Consider the following 6,494-nt stretch of genomic DNA (forward strand, 5'->3'; position numbering starts at 1 on the left):
AGGCTCTGTGGTCAACACCCACTGCGCTCATCAGCACAGTTAATGGCTCCACAACATAAAGACTGGGGATAGCACTGTGCCCACCTTCCGGATAAGAAAACAAAAGTCAGAGAGGTTTCGTCCTCGCTAGCTGGGGGCAGAGGTGGGTGTAGCTACTGGAGGCTGTGGCCACGCGTTCTTCCAGTGAAGCAGGCCTCTTTCTCTGTTACCTTGGCATTCGTTGTCTCCAAGGACCCGACCATTATTTTTGACCCGGGACTGCTAAGGGCCTCAAAGTTTAGAAGTTCTGCTCTTTTAATTACTCATCCACCTGACAAAAGTCACCTTAATTAGGAAGGCTTTGCCAAAGAAAATGCAGCCAGCCACTAGGGGCTGGGCTGTGTGTGTACCGCCTCTCTGCTTTCCAGTGCAGGTACTGAGTTTTCCAGATTTTCTTCTGTAGCTTTTCCTTCTCTGCCTCCTGCTCTGCTATCCCATAGACCAGCTCTTTTTCCTTTGGTCTCTCCCAGCTGGACTCCCTGCGCCCCCGCCAATCCATCTTGCGTTTCCTTAGCAGATCACTTTGCTGCTTTTACTCAGAAACCTTCAGTGGCTCCCTATTGCCCACAGGAGATGGTTTCAACCCCTTAGCCTGGCATTTGGGACCTGCGCGAGGCAGCCCCAGCTTCCTTGGCGACCCCGCTGCCCTCCACCCTCCAACCTTAGTTCCGCTGCTCAGACCTCTCCCTCTCCTGGAAGCCCGCGGGGTGTCAGACCTCTTGCCTGGAACATGTGCTGACCTCAGAGGGGGCTGGAGAGAGAGGCCGTGGGCGGGAACAATGACAGAGGCTGGAAGGACAGTTGAGGCCTCCCGCAAGCTGTCACCCCTTGTCTCTGCTCCCCAGTGGTCTTCAGAACCTCCTACCCCAGAGGCAAGACAAAAAACTCGTAAGCCCACTGTGGGACATGTCAAGAGGTTAGGGAGCCAGTCCTAAGGCACGTGGGGAAACAGGCACAGTCAGAGGATTTCTCCTGATATGACTGTACTCGAGCAAAAGTGAGCTTTAGGATTGACGTCCCCACCCAGGACAAGGGACGTTCACTGCAGCCCCCTCCTCAGGCTTCCATGTCCCTCCCGGAGTCCTGCTTCTGTGACTACTCCCAGGACCAATCTGGAAGGGCACCCCTCCACTTTCCCACAGTAGTTTTAGGGACCGTGGCTCCCTGCCAGGTGCACAGCAAACGTGTGAGCAGACAACGGCCATGATTTCCATCATCGTGAAACAATGAGGCTCCACCCAGGGCCCAAGAGATGGACTCTCCCTGGATCACGCAGAGGGGGCTCGCCTGCACCGTCCTCCTGCAAGCCTCCCAAGGGTTCTGCGAGCACCTGGATGGGCCTTGCCCACTGACCCTCAACCCCTGGGGAGGCCGGTGACCCTGGCTGCCGGCTCTTCCCTTCTGCTGTGCAGGGGTGAGAGCTGAGTGGCAGCATGATGGCAAGAGAAAGGAGAGGCCTGGGTTACTGGGCCAGGGGGAAGACAAGTGCTGGCACAAGATCACAGCCTCCCCGAGGATTTGAAGGCAGAGGTAAACCTTGGTGCCTAATAAAGAGCCAGCCTTGGGTCCAACATCACCTACAAACACCTTTGTGAGCTCTTCTTGTCCCACGCCAAACCCCCAGAGAGCATGCCCTTCCGTGCCAACCTAACCCCCCTCCCCCGGCACCAGTCACCAACCTCCTGTTTCCTCTGGGTCGGCACCTTGACCACATCACCTGCCTCTCCCAACTCCAGACCCCCTTTTCCTTTTCTCCATCTATGTGAAGCCCAGGTTCCCCTTTCATAGCCTGGTGCAAGCCCAGCTCCTCCATGAAGCCTTCACATCCATCCTCCCCTCTGCCGCTCCCACCACGCCCGCACCCAAGTCCCCAGCATAGTGATTTCCAAGCTCTCAGGAAAATTCTCCTCAGTAGAGAAACTCTCTTACCTATGCCTAAAAATACATGCACAAGCTTTGTGTGTGACCAGGAAAATAGAATAACCTAAATGCTCATCAACAGGGGCTGCTGTATAAAATGGGGAGTATGCACACAGCGGACGCTGTGTAAAATGGGGCGTATACGTACAGCGGAACACTATAGAGCAGTCAAAAGGAACGAACCACTTGTGTGTGTACAGGTCAACAGTAGGAGAACAATGATATAAAACACACTCAAGACAATGCTGTGGAGACAGAGACGTGTGTACAAGCGTGGATTACGGGTCGAAAAGAATACCCACCAACTTGTAACGTGCTTTCCTCTGGGGAGGGAAGTGGGCCTCGTCATGGGGCGTCAGTAGATTTTAGTGTAATCGTTTCATGTTCTATTTTTTTAAAAAAGGAGCATGAATTCACTGAGTGACTATAACTTTTGTGTGTGTGTGTGGTACGCGGGCCTCTCACTGTTGTGGCCTCTCCCATTGCGGACAACAGGCTCCGGACGCGCAGGCTCAGCGGCCATGGCTCACGGGCCGAGCCGCTCCGCGGCATGTGGGATCTTCCTGGACTGGGGCACGAACCCGTGTCCCCTGCATCAGCAGGCAGACTCTCAACCACTGCGCCACCAGGGAAGCCCCGACTATAACTGTTTAAGTGTTCTCTGGAGACTCACGTTCCTCACTTCAATGAGGGAAGCTCTGCCTTTATCGGTTTTACTTGATTATATAGTTTCCTTTGGTAGCAGGGGAGGTAAAGGTTACACTGACTTTTACAAAAGACTTCCTTCTGGCTTTTCTCCACATGGCTCCTCCCAGGGAGGAGGAACCATGCCACACTGGGTTCTGGATGTCATGAGCCCTCCCCCACCGGCCTGAAGCCCATGACATCAGGCACCTCGCCTCACAACCCGCTATGATGCTTCATGGTGTCCCACCTCACCCCTCACTGAGAAGGGAGAGGGACCGCCTCAGGGAAACGCCATAGTGGTAGAGGTGGGTGCCTCTCGCCCACAGCCATAATGCTTGCCCTGGCCAGGAGGAGGTCCAGAAAAACAGCCCAGTCAGCGCATAATGAGCCCAAGGGTCATGGAGTCCACGCCATTGACAAGGAGGGCGATTCAGGGAATAGCCAAGCCCAAACGATAGAGGTTTATGAGCCTAGAGACCCGGTGAGGTCAGGCCAGCAAAACTCCAGAGCTGATCAGTGCGCGGCTATGGTCTGTTTATATCGAGCCGGTTGGCTGGGAGAGAAGGGTGGAAGGCGGAGGAGAGGAAATGGATGGACGCTCCATTGCCTCCCAGCTTGCAGCCTTGTACACAAGTGACATCGAATAACTGATGGGTGAAGTTCAGTTGACCTACGGTGGGGCCACACTAGAGCTAAGCTGAGCCTCACCCAGAGAACCTGGCCTTCTTTGCTCCTGGTCTCCAGTCACAATGACAAAAGGGTACCCAACTTCCCTTTGATTGATATTTCTGACATTTCAGCCCCACTCCAGTCCATACTCGCCCTCTTCCCAACACCCCTCCTTTCATTGTGGGTCAGGCCAGAGGCTGCCATGTTGCTGAAGTGACAGCAACACTCTGTACGGACATGGTCATCGTGTCAGCCTCCTCCCTTCCTCCACCTGCTCCATGTTCAACCCCACTGAGGTTTCCAGGCCTGCCACCAGCTGTGTTTTTTGAACAGACACCTCAGAGACGTCCAAGTCTCTTGGGGGAAACCACTGTTCAACCACCTTAGGTTGTAGATCATTAAAATTGTGTACTTGATGAAGGGTCACCAGGGAGCCGAAAGATGCTGCTATAATTTGTATTTGACACTGAAATGGAGCGTGCAGGAGACAGAAGGTGTAAAGAAGATTAGTGCAACTCCAAAATTTCTTTTTTTTTTTTTTTTCCAACTTAGGAAAAGTATTTTCTCTGCAATCTGGGGCTTGTTGGTTAGGATGAAAGTTTCCTCCCCACCTACTGGGACCACCAAGGAAGGAGAAAGGCAGTTAGATATCTGTGTCAGTGAGTGTTCTGAGGTCAGAAGCCAGAAAGAAAACTGAATTGAGCCCCACTTTTTGTTGTTTCCATTTTTTAAGTTTCCACGGCACATTTTAGAGTCTATAGCACACTTGCTCATTGACCCATTGAGTGAGAGGCTTATCCGTTGTGTCTTGACTTTTGTTTGAGCCAATGGATACATTAAAATACTTATTTTCATCTCTCTCCTGCGTGCACCAGACCAATCCAGTCTCCACATTTTACTGATCAGGACCCTGAGTCCCAAAGCAGAGAAGTGATGTATCCAAGGTCACACAGCCATGCAGGAGCAAGGTCTCTCCTCTCTTTTGGTCCAGCACTCTCCACCATACGACTTTGAAACATTTGAAGCTTATCTGAAAACTGCCTGTGTCTTATCTCCATATTCCCCATACGCAGAATTCTTATTACAAGCCGACAGCAACCCTCCTGAAACTACTGTCTTTGCCACCATTTTCTCAAGCGTACCCAAGCTGCTCATTTTAAGCCAGGGGCTAAAGATAATCCCAAATAATTTTTAATTAAAGATCATCACTTAAAATGTATAATTTTGTAAGTCTACCAGTGATTAACTACACTAGGGATTTTGGTGACACACGTCACAATTAAGTGTTTTCAGTGTTGAGCCAATTAAGGGTTAATAGGCTGCAAATACCTACTTTGCACATTTTTGCTTAATGAATTCATAGTGGGAAACTATTCTCGTTAGGCTAATTTGTCAACACAATCAAGTTACATCATCAGGATTTTTCTTGGAGCTCACAAATGTAAGTGCCTTTGTATCCTGGTGCACGTTCTCGCATTTGATTCCAGGCTGTTGGAAGAAAACCCTTTTTCATGAAAAGGGAGGAAGTTGATAGAAGATTTCAGGGCTTGATCTTAATTCTCACCTTCTAGACATAGGCATGTTTATGTCATCTTATTGAGCTCTCTGGGGCTTTCTGTCTGTATTTCCCTAGTAGGTTGTCATGCCAGAGAGTAAAACACGCGTCTGTGTACTGGTAGAGGGAAGGTTTCAGCCCCTAAGACGGGCGCGATGGCCGCAGGGAAAACTGTTCTCCCTGAACTCGCTGGGCTAGAGAGGGATGTGGGCATTTCCCTCACCAACTTGAGAAAACACCCAGGCTCCCTGCAAAAGGCTTCGTCTTCCTTCTGATGATATTGGCTATTTATGTGGGCAGAAGAGAAAACGCTTTTTCTGACTCTAAGGCTGTCACCACACTGATTAGTCGATTTAGTGGGGGAATAAACAGCTGTATTGTCAAGCCTTTCATAGGACACAAAATAGCATTCTCCACCCAGATTTTTGGGTACAAGCTTGTGTCCAAAGCAAGTGTTGTTTCCAGTAGCAAAGGGATTGGAAACAACCTACACGTCCCATCGTGAGAGACTGTATGGTAAAGCCATGTAATGAATAAAACTTAAAGGAGCTCTAAAAACAATGACATGACTCAGAACTGTATTTATTGATGTGGAAACCTGTCACGGTGTGATGTTAATTGACAAAAGCGTGTTACAAAGTGCTGTGGAGATGATGATGACATCTATTTTTACATGTGTACGTGTGTTTACATACACTCAGGCAAGTCGGGAAGAACATACTCAAATCTGATAGTAGGGCTTATCTCTCGGGAGTGGCTTGTAGGTAATTTTTACTTTCTTCCTTGGTTTTTTTTTTTCTATGTATTGTCTGATTCTTTATGATAAGTTTATATTACACTGGTGATCAGAACAGAGATCTTTTTTATTTGGTGTGTGGGGGGATGGTGAGTGAGTGAGTGAATCCCAGGCCTGGGGGTCAGGGTGAGAGGAAGAAGCCACAACCCTAAGCTAAGTTCCTAAGAATGAAAAGAAGAAACGTGGAGCGCCCTGATTCTTTTTCATCCCCCAAGTTATTTTGACTGACGCTCCGCTTACACAAACGACAAGTTTAGGTGGGAGGGATTTGATCTGGGTTTGCATTTGGTTTTCATTTAACTAAGTAGCCTCCTCCAAGTGTAGTCAGCACACAGGGAAAATGACATGAAATTCAAAACTTATCCGTTTGAGTGTTTTGCACACCATTCATTCCACAAGCCTGGAATCAGTGCTTGCCATATGCAAAGCTTCCTGCTTGGGACGGGGGTCACAGAGATGAATCAAGACGGGCCCTGCCTTCAAGGAGCCCACAGTCCATCCCGGAGTCCCGTGAGCAAAAGGAGAGTTCCCATTAAGTGTGGGAGGGGCTATCTCTGAGGGAGATCAGCGTGGGGTTACAGAGGGAGCACAGAGGCTGGGCGGGCCTGGCTAGACTAGGATGGTCACGAAAGGCTTTCTGGCAAAGGAGTTCCAAGGTGAGACTTGAGAAACCAAACTGGGCCAAGCAAAGTGTAGGGAAAGGGTGGCACAGCGTCCTCTCTTTAGGCTGTAGCTGGTGACCATCGACTCCACCAGTGCCGTGCAGTGACAAGGCTGCTCCACCCCAGCCCCGGGGGGGAGAGGGCAGCGGGCTTTACTGTGATCATC

Source organism: Delphinus delphis, chromosome 16, assembly GCF_949987515.2.
Source record: "Delphinus delphis chromosome 16, mDelDel1.2, whole genome shotgun sequence".
NCBI classification, from domain to species: Eukaryota; Metazoa; Chordata; class Mammalia; order Artiodactyla; family Delphinidae; genus Delphinus; species Delphinus delphis.